Source organism: Bos indicus x Bos taurus, chromosome X, assembly GCF_003369695.1.
Source record: "Bos indicus x Bos taurus breed Angus x Brahman F1 hybrid chromosome X, Bos_hybrid_MaternalHap_v2.0, whole genome shotgun sequence".
In the NCBI taxonomy this organism is placed as follows: Eukaryota; Metazoa; Chordata; class Mammalia; order Artiodactyla; family Bovidae; genus Bos; species Bos indicus x Bos taurus.
Window position 1 is genome coordinate 89,758,266 of NC_040105.1, and position 27,648 is coordinate 89,785,913.

Genomic DNA, 27,648 nt, shown 5'->3' on the forward strand with positions numbered 1-27,648 from the left:
ATCTGTCACCACCGTCCTCACAGACTGCCCTGGAAGAGAATCTGTGGGTCTGGAGCTGGAAGCTTGTAGAATATCAAGGAAAACTGCTGAGGTAAGAAGAGTGCAAGCCCCAAACACCTTCGTCACAGCCACACAAACAAGATGGCGTCTTAACAGCCACACAAACAAGATGGCGTCCTAACAGGAAGTCCTTTCCCCAAGGTCATAGAGGAGGAGAGTCTTGGGGGCCAGAGGAGACTTAACTTCCTGTACTTACTGCCCTCTGAGTTTGCTACCAGCATAACATCCAAGGAACTCTTTCCAACAGTACCACCCCTGCAGAGGAGGCCAGCTAGAATCAGGAGGCTTAGGGATCTTGGTGATGGCACCCCACTCCAGTACTCTTGCCTGGAAAATCCCATGGACGGAGGAGCCTGGTAGGCTGCAGTCCATGGGGTCGCTAAGAGTCGGACATGACTGAGCAACTTCACTTTCACTTTTCACTTTCCTGCACTGGAGAAGGAAATGGCAACCCACTCCAGTGTCTTGCCTGGAGAATCCCAGGGATGGGGGAGCCTGATGGGCTGCCGTCTCTGGGGTCACACAGAATTGGACACGTCTGAAGCGACTTAGCAGAAGCAGCAGCAGCAGGGATCTTGATACTTGTAGCTACAAATACAGAGAACCCTCTGTCCCAGTTGCTGCATCAGCTACATTACACCGTGTTCCTTCATTCTGCAGACCCAGAGAACTGGAGGGACAGCAGCAGGAAATGCGCGGTCCTTGCTACATTACATCTGTTCTTTCATGTATTCCTCACAAGGGGACGTTGATACCAGAATCATCAACTTTCCAAGGTTGCTGAGGCTTATTGAGGTGCTGCACTTGTTTAGGGTCATCCAGATGCTACTGGGAGAAACAGGCCGGAATTGAGCTCCATGGACTGGAAGATGCCTTCTTGAAGCATAGCTTTACTAAATACTTGGTGCAATAAAGGGGTTTTTCTGAAGTTTATGCAAGTGTAGTGAAGTGAAGTCGCTCAGTCGTGTCCGACTCCTCCGTCCATGGGATTTTCCAGGCAAGAGTGCTGGAGTGGCTTGCCATTTCCTTCTCCAGGGGATCTTCCTGACCCAGGAAACGAACTCGGGTCTCCCGAATTGCCAGGCAGATGCTTTACCGTCTGAGCCACCACCTGACTATTCTAAAAATAATCAGGTGGCTAGAATTAACTCTAATCCATTCCAAAGAGATCATACCAAAACAACAAAAATCCTTGAAAATAAAAAGGAAATACCAAACAGAGCTTGGTGGGTCACTGCAATGACAGTAGAAAAAAAAAAATTAGTCTTTCCTTTAAAAAAAAAAATAGCCAATGTAGGCAGATATCCCCTAGTGCAGGGGTCCCCAGCTCCTGTTGGGATCTGGGTTGCACAGCAGAGGGTGAGCCTAGGGGGAGTGAGCAAGGGAAGCTTCATCTGCTGCTCCCCACAGCTCTCCATTGCTCACTTTACTCTCTGAAACACTGCCTCCGTTAGAGCCAGAACTGTAGATATGAAAGTCTCAAATCAGAGGGTTTCTAAAGAAGAAAGGAAGGAAAAGCCTGGGCTCTAGTTCATGAGCTAGAATTTTCTGGAATGTTTAATATCTTCCTCTCCAGCTCTCTGTGCCCTGAAAGAAGTACAACGCCTGAGAGAGATGAAGAAAATCTACACCTGAGTGTGTGAACATCTGAGGTGAGGGAAATGTAAGACGCAAATGCATACGAATACACGGATACATTGTCAAGTCAAAAGTTGAAAAAGTTGACTTTTTATTAAACAACCACATGTGAACATTTTTATAACATGTAAATATATTGGACGTTTTTGTCAATTAGTTGTTGTTTTCAAGTGTTCCTCTTAACAAATTAGCCTAATCAGAAATTCTCAAACATTGAAAATGTATATCTGGAAAATAAAATTATTCTCAACCTTCCATCTACACGATCACATTATCATGACCCACACGTACCCAAGGTATCCAATGTAAACAATTAGTGCACATTTTCCAGATGTGTTTCTCTTATGGTAATGCATATACCTATCTTAAAGGATTTGGGTAGGTATGTAGTTCTAGATATAATATTGTTTATAATTTTCCATTACAGGGACTTCTCTGATGGTCCAGAGGTTAAGATTTTGCACTCCCAATCCAGGGGCACTGGCTTGATCCCAGGTTGGGGAACTAAGATCACACATGCCACAAGGTGCAAAAATAAATAAATAAAATAAAATTTTAAGTTACCTATGCAAATGTATGCAAATTAATTTTTAATTTAATATGACATCTTCAGCTTTTCATTTCTTCAGTTCATGGTTTGGCATATTTCCAGATGTTTACTGAAAAGCATTTCGTTTTTTAGATGAATTATTTGTGGGTTTTTTTTTGTCTTTTCTCTATTGATTATCAGAAATCCTGTTTGCTCTTGCACATGAACACAAAAGCTGTAATACTGTTTGAAATGTTGTCTCCAAACTTTTCAATCTTTTACATTTTTTTCTTTTGACAGTAAAAAAATTCCTTTAATTTTCGTGGGTTATTTTTAAATATAAAAATAAAGGGCTTCCCAGATGGTGCAAGTGGTAAAGAACCTGCCTGTTAATGCAGGAGACACAAGAGACACGGGTTCGACCCCTGGGTCAGGAAGCTCCCTTGGAGGAGGGCATGGCAACCCACTCCACTGTTCTTGCATGGAGAATCCCATGGACAGAGAAGATGGGCAGGCTGTAGTCCATAGGGTTGCAAAGAATCAGATGCAACTGAAGCAATTTAGCGTGCATGACTGAAAAAGTGAGTAATGCATAGGGTTGCATTGAGTACTAGTCCACTGGGAATTCTAGATCCAAAGACTTGAGGGCCTCATGACAAAATGGAAAAGAGCTTTAGCCCAAAATCTACATTGATTAATAATGGGGAAAATATTTGAATCTGTGTTTGCCTATACAAGATACCATGTAAAGTGCATCTGGCCTAATATAACTCCATAAAGGACCATTTCCTTCCCTCCATGGAGTCTAATTTCCTCTGCTTCAACCTGAGCCTCACACAAATCCTTCAGGACACTTCAATTCCTGGGGCCCTATATCCAGGGAGTGGATTTCACCTATCTTCAAGACCAAGACATGGGGGAGAAGGTTGTTTGAGGACCCTATCAACATGGCATTGACACCAGGACAACCAAAACTAGATCTGAGAGGCAAGAAAAGCTTGGAACTCTGTTACAAAATTAATTAGAGCAATTGAAGTGAAGTGATAAAAAGCCCATGTCTCTCCCAAACAAAAATGTCACATACAAAATAAATCAAATTATTGGCAAAATATTAGGAACATATTTTAGAGCACATGGTTTATACTATATAATACAAATAAATCTGATCAGTAAAGAGGGTCATTTAAAGTCTCTTAAAAACTTGAATGAGAACTATGATTCACAAACATATAAAGATCAAACAAATACAAAAGCAGTTATATTGGAAGTATATATGAATGTACATACATTTACATATGTATATTTACATAAACATACATACATATATCAACATAGATATATAGATACAGAACTTAGTATATACATACTGTGAACAACATGTGGAAGAACGGATATGCTCATGTAAATTTACTTATTTAATACTGTACACAGAGAAATATATCTGGGGAACAAAGTAAATTATCAAGAATACATTTCGTGTTATGGAAAAAGATTAATAAAACATAAAAATATACTTTATCTATTGTATACACATCCCTGCATTTCATTAGTTTTGAAAAGAAAGATATTAATTTGAAGTCAGAAAAGTAATTAATGACAATTTTTATAACATTATAGTATAGAACTAGTTGTGAATTTCATTTCAAAAAACAATTTATGTGGCTTAACTGTGTTTATATATGAGTCGATAATTTTTTTCACACTACACTTTCTCTTTACTCTTTTAATCACATGTATATCAGTTTCCTGTCACAACAGGGAGGGAGAGGCTGAAGAAAAGTTCTTGCCAGTAGATTTAATGTACATGGGCTCTGACTCACCCTTACTGATTCATTTACCATAAAATCCTACCAGATATTTCCTAGTGATGGGCATCTTGCTCCTTTCCTCCTTCCAAGGCTTTTATTCCAGATATGTTCACCAGGTGGCACAGATCTCCAGTTTTTGAATTTTATCCAGTGAGAAGTGCTATTTGGGAAAAGGAATGAAAAATGTTGTAAAAGTTGCTTTGCATTGCGAGTAGTGGGAGAATATATAAAATAAATTCATGCTCAGATTGCTTTGCCTAACAATTTTCTTCTCTGTGGTTTCCCACATAGAAATCATAGTAATAATATGACTCTTAGAGAACAACTGGTTAGTATATGCCTGAGGTGGGAGCAAGGAAGGCAGAAGGGGTTCATGTACATCTCTCTACAGCTGTCCTGTTAAGGTTCACAAAGTTTTTCCCTGAGTGATAGACTGATGGGTAAGGGATTTCCACTCTGGATTTTCCAAAGGGATGAACCAGATTACAGGGTATGTCCTTGCTGTTATATTTGGCTCGTCTCCACCCTTACCCCTTTTGCTGGCTAAAGCCTCCTTAAGCTCAGATCTCAGCTTAAAGATCACCTCATGTGAGAAGTCCCAGACACACCCTACTGGTTTGATTACCACTAGGCATATAATGGGGGGCTTCCCTGGTAGCTCAGATGGTAAAGCGTCTGCCTACAAAGCGGGAGACCTGGGTTCAATCCCTGGGTCGGGAAGATCCCCTGGAGAAGGAAACGGCAACACACTCCAGTATTCATGCCTGGAAAATCCCACGGACCAAGGAGCCTGGTGGGCTACAGTCCATGGGGTCGCAAAGAGTCGGACGTGACTGAGCGACTTCACTTCACTTCACTTCACTTCACGCATATAACGACTCCACCACATTTGTCATCTCCAGACACACTTTGCATGTGAATGGGGACCGAAGGCTGTGAGCGCACCAGTTTTCAGAGGCTGTAGCATCACATAGTGGACTTCAGATGCTGAACTTTTCAAATATCTTGTCTGAAGAGTCACCGAAAATTCACTGTTCCACTTTGAAGGGGGATGCTGGGGACACTTCAGCAAAGGAACTGCAGCATCGTTCCTCAGACAAAAATCAGACTCTGTATTTCTGAGAACCTGTGGCAGCTGGGGATTGTTTCTCCTTCTGTAAAAGAGCCCATGGTAGCAATGTATGGACAGTCTGTCAGTTTTAGTGGATTGGTTTTGCGTGGCAAAAACCAAATGAATCTTCCTGAGGTAGAATTGCAAGTCTTAAAATTTTTGAATAATTTGTTTTGTGGAATACTCTTAAATATATTTCAAAATATTTAAATGAGCTTTGAAAGTAATAAAAAAAAACTAAAGAAGGAAGAAAAATGTTCCATTAACCTCTGATGAGATATCACCATTTTTATATTCTCATTAATTATGTACATAAAATGACACTGGCTTATCTTTAATCTACATATAACATTTAATCCTTTTGACATAACTACAAACTCTACATTGTGATGCATTCCTTATAGGTGACAAAACTGAGCCTCAGCCAGACCTGACTGAGACTCAACGCTCTGGGTGACCTTTACTGTCTTGTGGTTTCAGTAAATCCTGACAAGGACCGTATGAAGGAGAGAGTGGTCACTCCCTGGATGGGGAACCTGAGGTTCGGGACCTACTTTAATGGCCTACACTGCCGCACGGCATGCTCCTACTCATTGGCTGGTTCCAGACTGGGACCCACGTCTTCTGAACCTAAACTTTATTCTTCCTACCAATTCACTCAACCTTGCCTCAATTATAGATACAAGTATATGCTGGAAATATTGTGAATTGGTTGCACACCATTGCAAGAAAGCCCATATGGCAACAAAGTGAATAACATAAATTTTTTGGTTCTCCATGTCTTATAAAAATTATGTCTATACTGTACTGTAGGCCATTAAGTGTACAATAGCGTTGTCTAAAAAACTAAGTGCATATCTTAATTAAAAATACTTGATTGCTGAAACTTGCTAACAAATATCTGAAAGTTTAGAGAGCCATAATCGTTTGGCTGGTGGAGGGTCAGGCATGTGTTTTGATGGCTGCTGACTGATTAGGGTGGTGGCTCTTGAAGGTTGGGGTGGCCATGGTAACTTCTTTAAATGAAACAACACTAACGTTTGCTGTATCAATTGACTCTTCTTTTTCAGAAACAACTAGCATGCAGTGTTGTTTGTTAGCTTTTACCCACTGAAGAATTTCTTTCAAAACTGGAGTCTATCCTCTCAAAACGTGCCACTGTTTTATCTAATATTCTAAATCATGGAATATTCTAAATCCTTCATTGTCATTTCAAAAATCTTCACAGCATCTCCACCAAGGGTAGATTCCTTTCAAGAAACCACTTTCTTCACTCCCATAAGAAACAGCTCCTCGGGGTTAAAGTTTTATCATGAGATTGCAAAAATGCATTCAGGTATTCAGGTCCCTTTTCTATTTCTAGTTCTCTTGCTATTTCCTGAAACCATAAAACTCCCAGGTTTTATGAATAGAAGAAAAAGCTCCTTGGCATTGGTCGTGGCAGTGATTTTTCGATATATTACAAATGCACAAGTAACAAAAGCAAAAACCAACAAGTGGGACCACAAAACAAAACATCTTGCACAACAAAAGAAACAGTCAACAAAATAAACAGGTAACCTGTGGAATTGGAGAGAATCTTTGTAAACTGTGTATATAACATGCAATTAATTTTCAAAATATGTAAGGAAATCACACAACTCAATATAGAAAAGTCTGAGTAAAATTTGGCAAATGACCTAGAGAGATATTTTCCCAAAGATTATATATAAATGGTCAACATGTATATGAAAAGGTGCTCAATATCATTACAATTGCATAAAGAAGAATAAAATACCTAGAAACAGGTTTAACAAATGAGGTGAAACACCTCTATAGTGCAAACAGTAAGACACTGGTGAAAGAAAATGAAAGAGGCACAAATAAATGGAAAGATAGTGCATCTTATGGATTGAAAATCTTAATGTTGCTAAAATGACCATAACACCAAAGCAATCTACAGATTCAAATCAACCTCTATCAAAATGACAATGACATTTTTCATAGAACCAAATCCAATAATTCTAAAATCGGTAGGAACAAAAGATCCTGAATAGACAACAATCTTGAACAATCTTGATGTTCACTGGAGCCATCAGAGATTCCTGAAAGAGGACCCAGGCCTGGGACAGTGGGCAAGACTAAAGGAGGGGTGGATGGAAGGGAAGAGATGGGGAGTCCACACTGACTGGAGTGAAGAGTGGGGGCTCCCAGGTAAGCACATAAGGCTGAGAGGTAACTGATGGGACACTCCTGGGCACTGAGGCTATCTGGGTGTAGGACTGATTGGGGAAGGACCATATTTGCTTCCATGGACACTACACAGCCCCTTCATACACTGAAAAGTCACAACAATGGTAAGGAGTAAAGTGCCCCACATGTCTGTCACTGGTCCACGGAGCAGAGAGGGACCAGGTCCACTGAGAGTAGGGAAACTGTGCTGATACTCAGTTCCCTGAACCTCCTTGAAAGTAGGAAGCAGACCTAAAGGGGAAGAATTCATGAGTAAGAGATGCCCCATGCCATCTGGAAAATATACACCCTCTTTAATTTCTCTCTGTCCCCAGACCCCAGGGACTCCATCTGCCAGTGAGGTCCTACCTGCCTCCTGGAGTCACATTCCTGGCCAGAACATTCTGTCCACCTGCTAGCTCTCTGGTTTGTTCCATCTCTGCATCGTCGCTGACATCACTCAGGCTTTTCTCCTCCTTTGTTGTCTCAAGTCCTTTCATCAGCTCAGTGAGGTGTATCACAACACAGCACTGCCGTGACAGTTCAGTTCAGTTCAGTCAGCGCTCAGTCGTGTTCGACTCTTTGTGACCCCGTGAACCACAGCACGCCAGGCCTCCCTGTCCACCACCAACTCCCAGAGTCTACCCAAACTCATGTCCATTGAGTCGGTGATGCCATCTAACCATCTCATCCTCTGTCATCCCCTTCTCCTCCTGCCCTCAAGCTTTCCCAGCATCAGGGTCTTTTCAAATGAGTCAGCTCTTCTCATCAGGTGGCCAAAGTATTGGAGCTTCAGCTTCAACATCAGTCCCTCCAATGGACACCCAGGACTGATCTCCTTTACAATGGACTGGTTGGAACTCCTTGCAGTCCAAGGGACTCTCAAGAGTCTTCTCCAACACCAAGGTAACTCCAAATTTAATATTCACCTTCACTATCATTTACATATTTTTTTTTGCATTTTCCATTTCTGCAGAGCAAAAATCTGATAGCCACAATCTGGTCGAAGAAGACAGTGACTGAAAGGAGTGTGTTTTCCTGTATCCAGACCAACACACAGACTTTTGGTCACTTTATGGATGCCTCAATTTTGAAGGTGACCCAATTTTGTATTACTAGTGTTGGGCATGTGTATATTTTCCTTTCCTGGGATTATTTTAGGTGCCCGAAAGAAGGTGTCTGCTGTACAAAAACGATCTTAATGACTGGATAACTGCGATAATGTCGTCCCTCACCTACAGCCAGACATCTTGAAATGTGAAGTCAAGTGGACCTTAGGAAGCATTACTAGAGACAAAGCAAGTGGGGGTGATGGACTTTCAGCTGAGCTGTTTCATATCCTAAACGATGATGCTGTTAAAGTCCTGGCCCTCAATATGCCATCAAATTTGGAAAATTCAACAACAGCCACAGGACTGGAAAGGGTCAGTTTTCATTCCAATCCCAAAGAAAGCCAATGCCAAAGAATATTCAAACTACGGCACAATTGCACTCATTTCACATGCCAGCAAGGTAATGCTCAAAATCCTTCAAGCTAGGCGTCAACAGTGTGAGGACCAAGAATGTCCAGATGTACAAGCTGGATTGGCAAAGGAAGCAGAGATCAAATTGCCAACATCTGTTGGATCATAGAAAGAAGATGGGAATTCGAGAAAAGCATCTACTTCTGCTTCATAAGTAACGCTAAAGCCTTTGACTGTATGGATCACAACAAACTGTGGAAAATTCATAAAGAGACAGGAATACCAGAGTACCTTATTTGCCTCTGGGGAAACCTGTATGCAGGTCAAGAAGAAACAGTTAGAACCAGACATGGAACAAAGCAGTGGTTCCAAAGTGCGAAAGGAGTACATCAAGTCTATCTTTTATCACCCTGTTTATTGAACTTATCTGCAGAGTACATCATGTGAAATGCTGGGCTGGATGGATCACAGATTGGAATTAGATTGCAGGGAGAAATATCAATAACCTCAGATATGCAGATGATACCACTCTAATGGCAGAAATCAAAGAAAAACTAAAGAGCCTCTTGATGAAGGCGAAAGAGGAGAGTGAAAAAAATGGCTTAAAACTCAACATTCAAAAAAATGAAGATAATGGCATCTGGTCCCATCACTTTATTGCAAATATATGGGGGAAAATGAAAACAGTGTTAGATTTTATAGTCTTGGGCTCCAAAATTGGTGCTGATGGTGACTGCAGTCATGAAGTTAAAAGACATTCACTCCTTGAAAGTAAAGCTATGACAAACCTAGACAGCGTATTAAAAAGCAGAGACATCAGTTTGCCGACAAAGGTCCGTATAATACTATGGTTTTTCCAGTAGTCATGCAGTGATGTGACAGTTGGACCACGAAGAAGGCTGAACGCCAAAGAATTGATGCTTTTGAATTGTGGTGCTATAGAAGACTCACGAGAGTCCCTTGGACAGCAGGAGATGGAGCCAGTCAATCCTAAAGGAAACCAACCCTGAATACTCACTGGAAGAACTGATTCTGAAGCTGAAGCTCCAGTATTTTTGCCACCTGATGTGAAGAGCCAACTCAATGGAAAAGACCCTGATGCTGGGAAAGATTGAAGCGGGAGGAGAAGGGGATGGCAGAAGATGAGATGGTTGGATAGTATCATGGACTCAGTAGACATGAGTTTGAGCAAACTCCGGGAGATAGCGGAGGACACCGGAAGCCTGGTGTGCTGCAGTCCATAGGGTTGCAAAGAGCTGGACATGAGCAATTACTGAACAACAACAAGGAAGGTACTTCAAAGGTGCTTTCATTTACCTCTGTTGACTGTTTATGGGGACTTTGAATGATCCTGGGACTAAATTTTCCCTGAAACCTGCCCTTTGAACATTTGCCCCTCTGGATGTTCATGAAGGCTCTCAACCTTTCCTGTCTCTGTGGTGTTCACTGCTTTGCTAACTGGGTGGTTAAACCCACGAGCTTGCCTTCATTTCAAGAGAGTTTATTTGGAAAGGACAGAGTGATGCATGTTGAGAAACTACTGTCAACTCAAGACCTTAGTTAAAATGCTGGGAAGTGGAGACCCTTCCTAACTGTTGAATGTAACATTTGTTTAGAGACAGATTCCCTTCTCTTAGCCATGTGATTTCCCTGAGGCTGCTCAATTGGGATGATCATACGGCAGAGTCATAAATGATTCCTGGGTCCACAACTATTACCTATCTGTGTGAGCAGGTATACCTCATCTTTGACCCCTGGTGTCCCCTTTCCTTGGGGCACCTCCTACGTGCTTGATCCTCCTGGCAAGTGTGCTGGGCTGAATGTACCCACATGCAGCATGTGGTCATCTTGTGGTCTGGGGGCCCGAGGGGACGTGTGAACAAATTGTGGCATCAGGTGTTCAGGGGGTTAGTGGGGTGTGTTAAGGTGAGGCTCAAACTGGGGGGCTGGTGACAGCTTTCCTTGGCAAAGCCTCCTGGGCTGGGGCAGCCAATCGTGGCCTGCTGAAGGCTTTGAAGACCCCCACAGCTCCGCTACTAGGCAATGAGCCCCCTAGGCCCGCTTGCTGGCTTCAATTTTGTGGTCCACCCCATCTGGAGCCAGCTGGGATATTTTAAACCTTCACACCCTCGATCTTTGGCCTCATTTAAGCTTCTAGATATTGGGGAGGGGTGCACTGAAATGGACCTTCAATGTCTGAGTGCAAAGGACAGACCCCAGAACTTCCTCTGCACCCCAAGTTTCTGCAAGGCCCCCCAGGCTGCCCTTCAAGACCCATTCCCTGCAGTTGGGCCTGGCCCACCTCTCACAGGCTGCAGGTGGCCAGGCTTGTGGAGGGAAGCTGAGAGTGGGAACAGCAGATGACTCCCGTGTTGGGAGCCTGAGGATTCCCTACGTCAGTTCAGTTCAGTCACTCAGTCGTGTCCGACTCTTTGCCACCCCGTGGACTGCAGCACGCCAGGCTTCCCTGTCTATCACCAACTCCTGGAGCCTACTCAAACTCATGTCCATTACGTTGGTGATGCCATCCAACCATCTCATCCTCTGTCATCCCCTTCTCCTCCCGCCTTCAATCTTTCCCAGCATCAGGGGATTCTCCAATGACTCGGTTCTTCCCATCAGGTGGCCAAAAGTATTGGAGCTTCCGCCTCAGCATCAGTCCTTCCAGTGAATATTCAGGACTGATTTCTTTAGGATGGACTAGTTGGATCTCCTTGCAGTCCAAGGGACTCTCAAGAGTGTTCTCCAAACCACAGTTCAAAAGCATCAGTTCTTCAGCACTCAGCTTTCTTTATAGTCCAGCTCTCACATCCATACATGACTACTGGATAAACCATAGCTTTGACTAGACAGACCTTTCTTGGCAAAGTAATGTCTCTGCTTTTTAATATGCTGTCTAGGTTGGTCATAGCTTTTCTTCCAAGGAGCAAGCGTCTTTTCATTTCATGGCTGCAGTCCCCATTATAAGCATGAATGTTTTTGATGGTCCAATTGTTCTATCTTTGGTCAGTGGGAGCCCCTCAGGTTATTTTTCTTTTTGATATAATTTCTGTTACGAGAGTTCAGTCCAGACCCACCTTGTACAATCCTTACCTAGACCAGAAATCAGGCATTTCTCCAGGAAGCCTGGTGCCTTTCAGTGGGAAATGTGTTTAGAAAATTCAGTGCAGGGACTACAGTTGCTGATTGCTACTAGATTGGTCAATGTTTCTTGCCCCTTTCAGCGAATAGAGCTAATAAACCTAGATCTCATAGTCAGAAAATCTACATCATTGTCATGCATCCTGGGTTGCTCTTCTGTCCCCTTATAGGTACACATTTTTATCATCAATTGTATTTACTGCCCAGTTTAGAGAATATAAGAACAGATAACATACATTTGTTTCTCCTTTCAGATGTAAAAGTTGTCATACTTTATACCAGTGCTATCCAATAGAAATTTCTGTGGAGCGAGGAAAATATTCTGTATCTGTGCTGTTCAACACGGCAGTCATTAACTAACATTTTATTCAGGAATTGAACATTTAGCTACTAAAACGTGGCAACTGTGATTGATTCTTAATGCCATGTAATTTTAATTTAACTTACTGTAAGTAGTTACTTGAGGCTAGTGGCTATCCTATGGGACAGCAGCAGCTCTACACACTTTTCTACACCTGTTGTTTAGTATCACTGAACATTATATCCTGGCAATGACTCCATAGCAATAGAGAAGGAGAGTCTTATTGGTTTTTTTTACTCTTATTGGTTTTTATAGCTGCATAGTCCTTTTGGATGTAGATGGACCACAGTTTATTCAACCAGACCCTCGCAACAGGGGGCTGGTTGAATATATATGTTGTATGTGTCTTGTTTCTTATCTTCTGCTGTATGCATTATTCTGGCAGGAATGATTTTGTACTTAAATCTTTTTTTCTTTTTACATTGTTACTTTAGGGTAATTTCTTAGAAGAGGTTGCTGATTCCAATGGTAAGTCTCCTGGTAATTTTATAAAATCATAACAAATTCCCTGGTTAGGAGTTGTACCATGTCACATTACAACCAGCAACGTATATGTCTCCATATTACTTCACAGACTATGTAAATGATGAGAAGAGGCATCTTGTTTTTTTTTTTTTTTTTTTTCTCTTTGCATCTCTTAGTCAAGAGTTAGGTTAAATAGTTTTTAACATGTTTAAGGAACATATTTTCTGGAAATATTTCTTTGTATGTAGTACACTATCTCCTCCAGAATGTTCTAATTTGCCTTTTATTTTCATAAGCTTTCTGTACAAGGACATAAACTTCGTTGGTTAGATAAGTTGTATATTTTCCCCAATGTGTAATTTTTCATTTTACTTTGCTTATGTGATTTTTTGCCATGCAATTTTTAATGGAATCGAGTGTTACCATGGTTTTCCCTTCCTGTTTCTGGATTTGAAGTCATCTTTGGAAAACTTTTCTCAACTACTAGCTTCTAGAGGAAACGACTGGGGGTGTACATTTGTGGACAGGAGAAAGAGAACAAAGGATCATATTAGAGTGTCAGGTATAAGAGGAACCCAGAAAACAAGTGACCATCATGGGAGAAATCTGGGAAAACCATTTCTTTGAGTCAATAGAATTGGGCATTTGGACCAGAGTTTCTGTCCTGTGTTTGTCTTGATAGCTCAGTCTCTATTCTTTTCCATCTCTTGTGGATACATGCCAGGCTCCCCCTGACTGGCAGAGAACATCTTTATAAAGCAGGAATTCCATGGCATCTCAAATGGACATGTCAGATGACTAAATGGATAGAACCACCCTCTTATCTCCTCAGGGGTAATAAATTCCAAACCAATTCCAAAGTGTACCATTTTGACAGAACAAAAGAAAGGGAAACCTGCAGCTGGATCTGGTGAGAAGAAGCAAAACTGAAACCAACACTGACCACCTCATCCTTGACTCTCTGAGCAATGCCCAGTCAGAAAAGGTAATAAATAGCCTATTAGTCCTATGCAAAAGGACAGAGGTTTGAGTTAGAAGGTGCCACATTGTCCCATGTTACAAGCTCTCCCACTCACCTACATCATTTCTTGTTTCCATGACAGTTTCCAGGACTCGGGGTCAAGCTTGGACTACTGTTGCTTAGAATGAGGTCTGAAGTCAAAGGGATGAGGGTTGTATCCCCATCCCCAAGGGATGGCCACTAACGTCCATCATGTTTCCTATAGGCATTTCCAGTTATGCAGGTCTGCGGATGAAGACAGAGAGGCTGAGGTGCAGATAAGGAATTGGACCGACAGTCCCTCCACATAGTACACACACGGTATACATAATACCTCAGTGAGAAGCAGGATAGAAACTACACGCATATCCTGTTAGTCTTTTTACACACGTCTGAATTTTCAAAGAAACTTAAAGCCCGTTGTACCTACTTCTGTCTTTTAGGAAACTTTTTACTTTGAAAAAAAATAATGTCTTTTCCTTGAGGGAGAGAAAGAAAAATATGTAGAAAATGGAGAGTGCTGCCACCTGGTGAACAGAGTCAGAACTGCAGGTGTGAATGTCTGAACTGGGGGTTTGGCAAAGGATGGGGGACGGAAAGAGCCGTGGTATTGGTGTGGAATGGAACGGATTCCCCTCCACAGGCCAAGATTTCTAGACTTCACACTGGCAGCAATCCTTCTGTGTTTATGCCCATGCTGGGATCGTCAAGCCCGGGACTGGAAATCCAGCCTCCTAGTGAATTGAGTAGAAAGCTGCACGAATTAGTGTATGGATAATTGATATAAACAATTTGAGACAAAAAACACATATAAATACACACACATATAGAAAACTGTCAAATACATTGTTTTCAACGCCTTCTGAAACAATGAATATATGAATGTTGTATCTTTATCAGGGTGCAATTTTTTGTATTTTCAACATTTTATTCAGTAAATTACATATTGAAAACACCCTAGAAAGGCAACGTTATAAAATAAAAACATCCTCTATCTTTGACAATGCATATTCACCGAATAATCATTACAGAGATCTGTTTAATACCTAAGTCAATGAATGTATTTCTACACTATTCTTTTGTGACTCAGCTGTTGATAAACCCGTTTTACAAAACTTTCTCTTAATATGTTGATAAGTCACCAATTAATACTTCTCTTTGTTTAACACATATGGAAAAAATAGAGACATGAGTTTCTCTTAACTTCTTGGTGCCTACTTTCCAGATTTTTCTCTGCATGTAATGCACTAACATATTTAATCACACTCATACACCCATGCTGATATATATTCTTTGCAAAAAATAGCATCATATTTTTGGTACATCATGACAATCCTGTTCACTTAATATGATTTAATTCTTACTTATTTACATAGTTTTTTTTTTCTTTTCAAGTGTTTTTGTGTGCTCTTGATATCATTGACCTACTCTATAGCTTAAGAAATCTATATGTGAATATAATATCTCCAGGTGTTTACACAGCTTTTAATGTTGTTATGCAGAGGGTATCCAATACTTTGTAATGAGTTTTAGTGTTTTGCATGTTCTTCACATTGTTTTGAAAAGAACAACTGAATAATGATGCTTCCTGGGATGTCGAATGTCAGTTAAAGTATAAAATGGGAAATGCTGAATCATTTTTGTAACTCCCGTTTATGAATCCTGAAGTAGTAGTTAATAATGCTGTTTCCTAGGTCATGTTACTTAACTTTTACATTCTGTTCCCTGAAATGAACGGAGCAAGGTAGCAGGATAGAAGATTAATCTATAGGAATCTATTGCATTCCATCACACTAATAAAGAAATATCAGAAAGAGATTGCAAAAAAAAAAAAAAAACACACACAAAAAACAACAATCCCATTTAAAATGCCATCAAAAATACCTAAGAATAAACTTAACCAAGACATAAAAACTCTAAAACCTTGATCAAATAATTGGAAGAAAATTCAAAGAATTCAAAAGATATCCCATGATCTTAGATCAGAACACTTAAACATGTCTACACCTCCCAAAGATATCAACATATTTAATGCAATCCTTATCAAAAAAAACCTATTACATTTTCACAGAACTAGAACAAATATTTCAAAAATTTATATGGAACTACAAAAAGACCCAGAATTACCAAAGCAATCCTGAGTTAAGGAACAAAGCTTGAGGCATAACCCTCCCAGACTTCAGGCTATACTAGGAAACTACAGTCATCAAAGCAACTTGATACTGGAACAAAAGCAGACATATGTATCAATGGCAGAGTAGAGAGTCCAGACATAATCCCACGAGTGTGTGCCTGCGTGCGAAGTCACTTCAGTCGTGTCTGACTCTTTGCAACCCCATGGACTGTAGCCCACCAGGCTCCTCTGCCCATGGATTCTCCAGGCAAGAATACTGGAGTGGGTTGCCATGCCCTCTGCCAGGGCATCTTCCTGACCCGGGGATGGAACGCACGTCTCCTGCATTGCAGGAGGATTCTTCACCTCTAGTGCCACCCGGCAAGCCCAAACCCATGCACCTATGGTCAATTAATCTTCAACAAGGGAGGCAAGAATGTACAATGCAGAAAAGACAGTCTCTCCAACAAGTGGTGCTGGGAAAACTGGACAGCTACATGTAAATCAGTGAAATTAGAACACCCCCTCGCACCATATACAAAATAAACTCAAAATGGTTTAAAGACCTAAATATAAACTCTTAGAATTCTGAGACCAGAAGCAACAAACACTCTGACAAAACAATCATAGCAATATCTTCTTAGATCAGTCTCCCAAGGCAAAATAAATTGAAACAAAGATAAACAAATGGAACCTAACTAAACTTAAAGGTTGCACAGCAAGGAAGCCATCAGCAAAATGAAATGACAACTTATGGGATGAGAGAAAAATATTTGAAATGTCGTGGCTGTCAAGGATTTAATATCCAAAATGCACAACTCTAAAACAAAAGGTAAACAACAAAATGAAAAAATGGGGAGAAGATCTAAATATTTTTCCAAAGAGATGCAGATCTCCAAGAGGAACTGGAAAAGAGGCTCAACATAAGTAAATATTAGGGAAATGCAAATCAGAAGCACAATGAGGTTATGCCTCACATGGGTCAGACTGGCTATCATCAGAAAGTCTACAAATAATAAGTCCTGGAGAGGGTGTGGAGAAAAGGGACCTTGATACACTGCGGGTGGGAATTAATTGGTGCAGCCACTATGGAGATTGGTATGGAAGTACTTGAGGAAGCTACAAATATAGCTACCATAGGATCCAGCATTTCCACTTCTGGGAACATAGCCAGAAGAAGAGAAACTGTCATTCATAGCAGCACCATTTACAGTAATCAAGACACTCAAACAACACAAGTACCCATCAACAGATGACTAGCTTAAGAAGATGTGATATGATACACACACACACACACACACAGTCACCCAAACAGTGGACCATCACTCAGCCATAAAAGGATGAAATATTACCATTTGCAGCAACATAGACAGACCTAGTGAATATTATAGTTAGTTAAGTCAGTCAGAAAGAGAAAGTAACTATGATATGATATCATTTATATGTTGAATCTTAAAAATCATACAAATGAATCTATATTCAATACAGAAACAGACTCACAGACAGACAAACTGAGCTTATGATTACCAAAGGGGATAGGGAGTGGGGAGGGACAGAAATTAATTAACAGGAATTTGGGGTTAACAGATACAAGCTTTTATCACAAAAAGGGTATCCAATAAGGAATTACAGTAAGGTGCAGACATTATACTGATTAATTTATAATAATATATGGATAATAAGCTGAAATACATATATATATCCAAATTGCTTTACTGTACACCTGAAAATAATGCCCTACATCAGCTGTATCTCAATTTAAAAAATTCACACACATCTGTGTCTCTTTTGCTGTCTCGCATACAGGGTTGTTGTTACCATCTTTCTAAATTCCATATATATGCGTTAGTATACTGTATTGGTGTTTTTCTTTCTGGCTTACTTCACTCTGTATAATAAGCTTAGTCTTTTGGACTCTGTGGGAGAGAGGGGGGGATGATTTGGGGGATGATTTGGGAGAATGGCATTAAACCATGTATAATATCATATAAGAAACGAGTCGCCAGTCCAGGTTCAATGCAGGATACAGGAACCTTGGGGCTGGTGTACCGGGATGACCCAGAGGAATGGTATGGGGAGGGACGTGGGAGGTGGGGTTCAGGATGGGGAGCACGTGTATACCCGTGGCAGATGCATGTTGATGTATGGCAAAACCAATACAATTCTGTAAAGTAAAAAAAAAAAAAAAAATCACACGCAAAAAACTCTCTTTCTCACTGTTTGTGAGTGCATATTGGCCTTGAAAAGAGTAGGGCTGAATGAGATAAAATGTAAAACAGGTTTCATATAGTAGTTGAACATGTTACTGTCCTACAATCCAGGTCCTCTTTCCAAAGAGTAACAGCTTGTGCTGCCTCCTGGGTTCAGTTCAGCACCTCAGGAATCAGGTAATCACTGTGGCCCCCACACCCATTCCTCCTGGCCCAGGGAGTAGGACTTCGTCCCCATTATCATCTTCATGTCCAGTGGGGAGCATGACACAACCTAGATTCTACATCAGGTGAATTTTCCACGATCAGTCTTTAAGCCCTGGAAATCCATCATCTAAAATGCAGCTGCTGGTTTGGCCTGTGCAGAGGGCAAAGGGTAAGCATCTGACCCTGGAAATTTTACATTCTCTGTCAGCCTGAGGCTGACCATCTGTAAAACAGGACTGCGGGCGCCTACTTATAGACTTGTTAGAAGAAAAGGAGAAAACCTCAGAGAACGGCTCATATACAACGGGACTTTGAGATGTATTACTCCTGGCCCACCTTGCATCTTGTGTGTGCATGCTAAGTCGCTTCAGCTGTGTCTATCTCTATGCGATGCTATGGACTGCAGCCCACCAGGCTCCTTTGTCCATGGGATTCTCCAGGCAAGAATACTGGGTGGGTTGCCATTTCTTTCTCGAGGGGATCTTCCTGACCCAGGGATCGAACCTGCTCTCTTATGTCTATCTGCATTGGGAAGCAGGTTCTTTACCACTAGCAGCACCTCAGAACATTTCTGCCTATGTCCTCTTAAATAGGAGATTTGAAAAAGTGTCTGGAAATGTAGCATCAAGTAAACGTTGGTTCCATCTCATCAATTCCTATTTCCTCACACTTTCTGGTGTCTTTTTTCAAACTCTAGTTTGACCAGAAGTAACTTCTTATTGAACCCCCAAGGAAGGATTAGTACAGGAGAGCAGAGAATAGGCACAGGTCAGCTAGACAGAAGTCATCAAGCAAATCTCCAGTTCCAGAGTCATCAGCTGACCACAGGACCTGTGCTGAGTCCCTTACCTGTGTTGGCCTCAGTCCTAACGCATAAGTACACTCACTACAGAAACAGAGGTGATGGGCAGAGCCTTTTCAGTCAGAAGACCAGGATTTGATGCTGTGAACCATTATGTGCTGAATGATTTACCTTGATAAGTTAGTCATTTATCTAATATGTGTGCTTGGTATCTTTTATCATTTTTATGGGTTTTTTTTCAGTTTTATGTGTACTATTATTTTTCTTACTACTCAGCCAAAATATGAATGGTGGAGGTGGTAATCAGCAAGAAGTTAGGGATGAACCCAACTGAGAGTGGAGTACATAGGAAGTGAAGGGTGTGGAGGTGAGGGATGCAGACAAGCATTGGGCTCTCCCTGGGTGCTTGGCCCTGTGCCCATCCTCTAACGACCCAGGGAAGATTCTTACCCAATAGCGTTCCTGGTTCTCAGCTGCAGACAGCGGTGACGTGGGGGCTACCAGGGAGGTGCCTAGCTGAAGCACTCTGCCCTGATCAGCTCCTCTCCACTGAAGGCCACCATAGCTGCCCTTCCATTGCCATCTCTCAGCTCTTTGCTTCTGGGTATCAGAAAAAGTGCCCCTGTGGAACCTTCCAGACTGGATTCTTAAAGGGCTTCCACATGTAAATGATACTCTCTTTTCCCCAGTCCTCAAAAGTTGCCCTGCACACTAGGGAAAGGAGACTCCGAGGTAAAGAAGGAAATGTCTTTCTCTCAGAGGTATGTCATCTCCACATATTTACCTGACATACTGTGCTTTTATAAGTAATAATATTATACATTTCCTACACACAGCCCGATGATACACACACACACACACACACACACACGTAGATATGCTGGCAATTCATTTTAATTCTAATTCATCTCCTCATGAAACTGAACATAATGAATTCTTTTCTTAGGTAATGAATGCATGTGCACATGTCTGTGCAGTATTATATTCATCAATAGGGGCTTTTGAGGGAGTACCCCTTGAGCCTGTTATATCACAGGAGAGCAAAGTGACCATTTCTCTAGCCCATAGTCTAAAAGGGAGGCTGCTCCATTGTCCTCCAGAGAGGGCAAGGGACAGAACCTCACCCAAAGTTCCTGCTTATCTGGACAGGCGACAGAAGCTATAAGAGGAGCAGCTCTGTCATCTGTGAAATGGGACTCATCTCTAACACAGAGCTGTCCTGAGGAGTGAGTGAGAAAGCCTGGGGCTAAGGCAGGCGCTGTCATTTCTCATGGTTCTCCTAATGAGAAAGTAGATATCATTAGAAAGGAAGCAAAGTCTCTCTGATACGGCTGGAGTTCAAAGTTCTAAAGAGAGAAGGAACTCTAATCTCTTGGGAGACTCAGAAGCTCCTAAGAGGTACCCAACATCATATCTGTGAGCAGACTCGGATCCAGTCCCCATGCTGGGAAGACAGGCTTGCCTTTGACTCACCTGGTGATTTCAGTGAGAGATGGCAACAGGGCAGTAAGCTGTGGTGTTGCCTAACTGCTGCTCCTGAACTGCTCCTTATGTTAATACATTGATAGGAAAATGTTGGACCTGTCTCCCATTCAACACTGCAGAGGGTATCAGATCATGCAACATCCAGCCATGTCACACCAGAATTTCCAATATCTGCTGCCTCCATGTGGGACAAAACACTAAAAGTACTACCATTTTACTGAAATACAATGGTATTTCTTTCATTCACTAATAACTCAATATATATTGGGCTTAAAATTTACACTATCCCATTTGAAATATCTCTTTACTCTGCAGTAGAAATAAGAGGTTAAGAAAGAAAATGAGTACATGGGAAAATTTTAGGGTAAAAAATGAGATGGGATGGCTCCTTCACATTAACTTTTAATCTTACTCAAGTTTCAAGGCATTGAAGATTAAGTAATCAATCCTTGGACTTCACTTCCCCATCCAGCCACATGCCTCTCTTTCTCTTCGTTTCTGTCTCTGGTTTCCTTTTCTCTCTCTCACGATGAGATCTCATTTTCTGTAGATAATACACAATATATATATATATATATATGCACAAATATGCCTATACCTACATAAGCAAACTTCAAGGAAGACATAATGAAGACGAAAACATTAAAGGGGTATCTTTGGGTGGTATGTTGTGGAACAATGATTTTCCCTGCTCCCCACTGGACATCTACTGTGACATACAGAGTGGAATGAACCTCAGGCCCAGTGTATCAAGATAAAAGTGCCTGAAAACCCAACTGTCTGTACAGACAGGCGCAGGATTCACCAAACTCACAAAAGTGATACAAGCCTGCTCAAAACAACTAGTAGCTTACTATGTACTAAGAATGAAATGTTCAGGGTAGAAATAACTGAAATAAACAAGGAAAACAATTTACATTCAAGTTCCCATTACTTACTCGTCCACTCCTCCCAGCTCCCTCCCAACTCCATGCAAACGCAGCAGTCACTTCTGAGACTATTGGAGGTGATTCCACACTGGGAGGAGAAAGCCCACACCATTTCCTGCTACTCAGGGGAGAGGCGGAACATGAACGTGGTCGACAGTGTAGGCACTGGGATGGAGAATGCAGACGCTGAGCTTCACTGGGACTGGCTTCCCTTACAAACAGCTCTTCATTCACTATACAAAGACTGGAGGAAAAATGCACATGTGGACAATTTATGGATGGACCACCTGCACCCCAATCCTGACTGCTCCACACTAACACTCAGCAACTAGATCCCTTCCATACCCTCCTGTGTCTGTCCCCAGGCTCCTTAACTGGTTCCGCTGCACCTCGCACAGAGCTCACCTTCAGAGAGATTGTCTACCAGCTTCACTCAATGGACAGTCTGTTCCCCAACCCAGGGACAACTTCACATTTACCCTGAACAGTAACTCAGTACATTACAGTACAGGAGTGTACAGTCTGATCCCCCTTTTTCAGAAGAAGACAGAGTCACAGACAGATCATGTGACTTGACCAAGGTCACACAGAGCGTGAGCACTGGGTCAAGGAGAGAACCCATGTGCTGATTCCAGAGCCCATGCTCTTCCTAACCACTAGGCTAGACTGGTCCTTGGATCTCCCTGCTGGCTTTCCACAATACTGAGTCAGCCTAAGATCTGCATCCACATGCCCAGGGCCCTGAGCCCAGGCTGGATGGGCCATCCCACCCACAACATGGCTCTCACCTGGAAGAGCTGGTGGGAGTAGTGGTGAAGGTCCGGGTGAAGGCACAGACACAGCCCTGAGAAATGCCTTCCACTTCAACAACAAACAACAAACAATAAGCAAGAGTACCCCCTAAGAACCCCACGTGTTTACAGGCTCCCACGTCATTCCCCAGTCAGGGTCAGACTTGACACTCATGCTGAAGGGATAGCTGTTCACATGGGGAGTTGCATGTCAGGAATGGGGAGGGCAACTGTAGGAGATGTCTGCTCCCAGTGACATGTCCCCATGACAACCACTTCACAAGTTCATGGGATGCATTTTTCTCAGGTGCTGAAGAGATGGATATTATGAGGAAACTGTGAGGTTAAGTAGTAGCCCAGGTTCTCAGTGTAAGGATCTGGTATGGGAGCCACCAAACTCCACAGCCTGTGTCCCTAGTGCCCAGGGTGGGCAGGGCAGACATGGACGCAGTTCAGACCTGGGTTGTCTGTGGGAAGACTGAGGGCTGGGGAGGGGAGGGAATCTGGAAGGAAGAGTTCTGGTGGGAGGGAGCCTGACCAGGCGAGAGAGCAGTGTGGCATCTGGGGGGAGCGGGCTACACACACTCACCTTCCTTGAACACCCCACTGACAGAGAAGCAGAACATCGTTTCCTGATAAGGAAGAGACCAGGTACTCAGTCACCCCTCATCCTCTTTCCCACCTGCGCCTTTCTGCCCCTCACCACCAAGCGAGGAGCAGGTGTGTCCACCTCAAAGGAGCTGAAGTCATGCTGAGTTTTGGGTAATGCACAGAGGGCACGCACAATGTCATGTTTGTGTGTTTCATCATCTGGACACGCGGGTCTGTGGGGGAGGGGAAGAAGGGAAAGTCAGGGCAGCCACACGATGGAGCCTGTGATTGGCCCCCTTACCACCCTTTCCGGCCCATTCTTCCCACCACACACTCACTGGGGTCCTTGAGCATCTTCATATTCCTGTTGTCCAAGAAGTGCGCATGCATGCTGCTTCTAGGAGACACAGAGGAATAGTGGGTGGTGGTCTGGCCAGCATAGGTGTCAGCAGGAGCTGCCCTGCATCTGCTGGGGAACCACATGGCCTGGGGGAGGAGTCTACGCTGTGATACTCACAAGCCTGAGTCCTTGGAGTGGAATGGAATGGTCAGGAAGAAGCAGGCCTCCTCATGATAAAAGCCCAGCAGTTCCTAGGGATCTCCATAGTCATGGATCAAGTAATAGCTGAGGGAAGAAGTGAGGCGAGTCTCTCTCTGTGGTCTGAAGCGCAAAGAAGACTTGAAAACTCCCATGAGCAGACCTGAGCTTGGGTGGCCTCCCCTGTCCTGGCCCTCCCCTTGTTCAGATTCCCAGGGGTACTTACTGCTGCAGGAATTGCAGGATTTGACTGTTCACCTGATCAGAGCCAAAGAAACTTCCCTGGAATTAAAACAGTCCTCAGGACAAGGGCTGACACACACTCTTGTACCACCTAGAACCCTGCTGGATCCTCTGTACTCACCTTACGCATTGGTAAGCACTTGGGGGCTTCCACAGCACATTTAGAACCTGAGAGTGTCTCCTGGCCATCCTAGGGGAGGGAAGAGGAAGTCAGCAGTGCAGTCCAGGATGTGGTGCTGGATGGTCAGGGAAAAGGATGGGCCCAGGATGGGTTGGGGATCAGAGGTCAGGGAAGAAAGTGTCCCTGGAAATGCCAGTGGTAGGACTACATTTTCAGTCACCTCCATGGTTTACCTGAAGCCTGTGGCACACATGGCTAAAGAAGATCCAGAGCCTTTTCAGGTTCCCACAGAGAATGGTACGCCCCCCTCCCCCAGGACATTTAAGGGTCAAGTTCAAAAATGGAACTTGAATGGGTCCTAATAGATTTCAGAGTAGTTTATGGGCACTGTCAGTGCTCTTTAGAGGAGTCTGTGATCAAGGAATGCACTTACCAAGCTTTTTAACCTGGGGAACAATTCCAGGATGGTGCTGTCAAAATTAAGACAAAAGAGAAAAGTCCGTGAAACTGTGGACATGACCTTCCTCATTGGAGCAAGTCACTTACATCATCACAGCCCTGTGTGCCCCCCCACAGAGCCCAGTATCCTACCATTCCAGGGCTCTTAGGTCATCTCACCCATGTCACAAATCCATGGACTGACTCAGAGAGAGACTGTTTATTCCATTCCTTCCTACCACCCTCTCTTTCATCTCCTTCCATGGGTAACTCCCAGCCAGACTGTTCCGACTCCCTTCTTTGGTTCCACAAGGGCCAGCACTTCAAATCCAGTCTGCAGGCCTTCTTCCCCTCCCTCCATCCCTCCCTTCCTTCCTTCAGGACCCAGGGAAGGCTGTGGAGAGAAGAGGATATGGGGAGAGAGCCTGGTGCTTTGCTGCCTCACTGGGGGTCCAGCACTCTTTCAAAAAGTCAGGACACACCTCAGGGATGCCCTCAGGCCCAGGATGCTGTGGCAGGGAGGTGACTGAGGTGGGGCTCAGGAGGTAGGGAGGGAGATGGAAGGGGATGAATATGGAGTGGACGGAGGAGGGGAGAGGTGAGACATAGGGGTGTAGAGACAAGGCAGAGGAAGACCTCATACTGGTTATCACGGAAAGCGGTGCACACAGTATTTCTGTCTGCACACATCCCTTCTGGTTCCAGCTGCTGACTGTTGTCCATCTCCCCTGAAGCCTTCACCTGGAATTATGGGAATACCCACATGGACCAGATGGCTCTGCACCCACACCCTTCCTTTCCCTACAAATCCACTTCCGCTCATCTGTCACCACCCCATGAGGCCTCCCACATTTCTTTCAAAGGAGGATCTGGGTGCCCCACCTCGCCTCAGTGTTGGAGAGGTTCAAGTTTTTGGTGGAAGCATTCTCTATAGGGTGGACAGGCCATGCACCAGGTAGGGCTTCTTGTTGCTCAGGTCCAAGGACAAAAGCTATGATGAGAAAAGAGAGTGAGGATCCCAAAGGGGATAACTGAGACAAATCTGCTTTTTCTACCCGATCTATCTGACCACCCACACCATCAGCCCCAACACTGGGCCTAGGTCCTCAAGTTGGGCATGATTGCTGAATGGATGTGAAGGGAAGCAGCCATGCCATTTCTACAGTTCTGTGTCATTCCAATATGACAGGTTATCAAGTCTCCAGGAAGCCAGGATGAGGGAGACAAGCTGAGAGGGTCCACGCTGGTGTACTTACAGCACCAACTGTGATACCCCATGATATCATCTCTGAGTGCTCTACCCAGACAGACCCTCTACCCTCACCTCCCCTACAATTACTGCTGTAGCCATACCAGGGACAAAGCAGAGTCTCTGGATACCAAGAGCTTGCTGGCAGGCATCCTATGGTTTGTTCATAGTAAGCTGCAGAGTTAGGGATGGGGTTCAGTGGCTCTGAGTCTGAGGGTGGGTTGGGGAAGAGGACTGTCTGGGTATGAGTGCACAGCTTGTGCTAAGTCTGCATTACCTGTCCCACCTTTTCAGACTTCAGCGCCTTCTGCACAGACTGGGGTGTGTCACAGGGTTCAACAAAGATAGATATCTGTAGAGAACACAAGAGGGGCTGGGTAAGCTCCAGGAAATCTGTGCATGGGATCAAGCAAGACCATGCCCCTCCCCTGCCCTCTTATCCTTAGTCAGCCCCTGACACACACTCTTTCATTATCCTCACTGAAAATCTTGCTGTTGACATTCTTCAATGCACAGGCAATGTTGACATTCTCTACAAAGAACTGGGCTTGCATTTTCTCAGAGTGACAGGAGAAACAGAACATGAGACCAGACTGAATTCTCTGTGCTTGCCACCTACCCCTTTTCCTTTCATCGCCTCCATGCCCTCTCTTACTTTGACTAGAATGAAGGGCACACTGAATTGCTTCAGAATGCAATTAAGCAGCCACTTCTCATCATATTTTATACCAAAGGCAATGTAGGAGCCAAAGAAGAAATGGGAAACAAAATTGATATAATAGAATCCAAGGTTAAGGTAAGACACAATTGTGTCTTGCTTTAGGACATTTTATCAGGCTTTAAATCATTTTTGAAAATAGGACAATATCTGTTATCACTGACTTTGGCACCAGACATGGATTTTCTAGGTACCCCCTTTTTTTTCATTCAAATACTTTTCCTGAAAAAATCAAGTTAGTATGTTTCACAGGTACTTCCTTTAATAAAGTTCCACATGAGGTACACCTCACCGGCCCCTCTGACATAGACCCCAGAGACTCAACCTCCTCCTACACCCAGCTAGAGCCAAACACGTAATCTGGTGTGAAGTCCTCCATCTCCCTGGCAGTAGTTTCCTCCTTTGCTTTTATTTTATTTTATTTTTTCCTCCTTTGCTTTTAGATAAGCTCTCCCATGTTCCTCCTTGCAGCCAGTCTGTTTCCTTTCTGTTGCTTCTCTGAACTCATCCTTAGATGATCTAAGAAGATTCCTCGTAGTAATAAGATGGATTATGAACTCCACTTCCCCAGAAAAGTTCCCAGCATCTCTACATAAGTCCAACATGACTGTCTGTCATCTTCTACACATTAGGTCCATTTAGCCAGGACACTCACTATGATCTTGAACCAGCTCCCAAAGGTCTTATCCTGTCTGTTTCTCTCCATTCTTCTCTCTGGGGGCTTTTGCTTTGTCTCCATGTTAATATGCATTTGGTCTTGTTTCTGAAAACCACTTCTCTGATGATGGGGTGGAATGGCATATGGAGCACTGTGGGGAAGTGGAGAGAACAAAGTGGTCCATATAGGCTTGGAAAGTCTTCTTTACATTTTTCCAAATGATATTAGAGCTACAGTGAAGAATGCTCAAACATTAACCTCATCCCATCATTTTTCACTCTGCCAGGTTGGAGAGAAGAATGACATGTTTAGCTACAAGGTTTTGGTTGGTACATGTCAGTCATGCTGACTGGTCACTTACTGTCTTGCTTGGTTGTCCATATGAGCATCACGTGCTTCTGATGGGAAGCAGATGGTGCTGCTGGGAAGTGACCTGTTCAGACCAATATTTGTGTTGCCTTTGGTAAATACCCCAGCTTTGTGCTCTTCTTTGTAAAAGGTTCACTTTATCAGTGCGCTCTAAAATCATCAACGACAGGTCGATGGTCACAGTACCAGAAGAAGTCCTCAGTAAATATCATGGCTACTGAAGGAATATCATTGACTTTATAATCTGAACAGAAATGTATCACAATGCTAAAAGTAAAGACTAAGAGACCTCACTGTGGCTCCATTGTTCAGGAAATGAGAGATAGGGATCAGTCACAGCTAAGAAGAAAACAGGCACTGGGGAAAGGGTCTGGATCTAGAGTGTAGTCTGTGATGTTA

General features: G+C 43.1%; 1 pseudogene; it reads right to left on the reverse strand.

Annotated features, from left to right (window-relative positions):
- Positions 1–17: 17 nt before the first annotated feature.
- On the reverse strand, positions 18–27,409 carry LOC113888100 (annotated as a pseudogene).
- Between the last annotated feature and the right edge of the window lie 239 nt (positions 27,410–27,648).